The sequence below is a fragment of the Octopus bimaculoides genome, chromosome 5 (genome assembly GCF_001194135.2).
Source record: "Octopus bimaculoides isolate UCB-OBI-ISO-001 chromosome 5, ASM119413v2, whole genome shotgun sequence".
Lineage (NCBI taxonomy): Eukaryota > Metazoa > Mollusca > Cephalopoda > Octopoda > Octopodidae > Octopus > Octopus bimaculoides.
The window spans coordinates 15,288,019-15,288,622 of record NC_068985.1 but is presented as its reverse complement, the minus strand read 5'-3'; positions in this window follow the sequence as shown (position 1 = coordinate 15,288,622).

Sequence of the window (604 nt, the reverse complement as noted above, 5' to 3'; positions counted from 1 at the left end):
ATATATATATATATATATACACATATATACATATATGTACAGCGACAATGAAGTAACAGAATTTAGAGTGGCCACGAGCATGTCTTACAGCAACACAGACAAATAAAGGTACATTGAATAGCACAGCATGATAAGTTCTTGATTTATTGAAATTATTTACACTTCCAGAGAAGGTTGAAGAATCGCTTGGTGACAATTAGGATATGGTCCAATTGAGAACAGGAAAATGATATTAGGAATCAAGTATTCTCCAAAATTGACATGCCTTTAAAGAAAAGTCTGATTGTCTGGAGACAAGAGAACTGGTATGGCCTCACACTCAAACATATGCACACTCATATTTACACACACACACATATGCGCGCGCGCACATATATGTCTATCTGTCTGTCTCTCTATATATATGCATGTACGTAGTGTCTATCTATCTATCTATCTATCTATCTATCTATCTATCTATCTATCTATCTATCTATCTATCTATCTATCAATCTATCTATCTATATACAGATATATACATATATATAATCTACACACACAAGCACACATACATTTATACATATACACACATACACACACACACACACACACACACACACACACA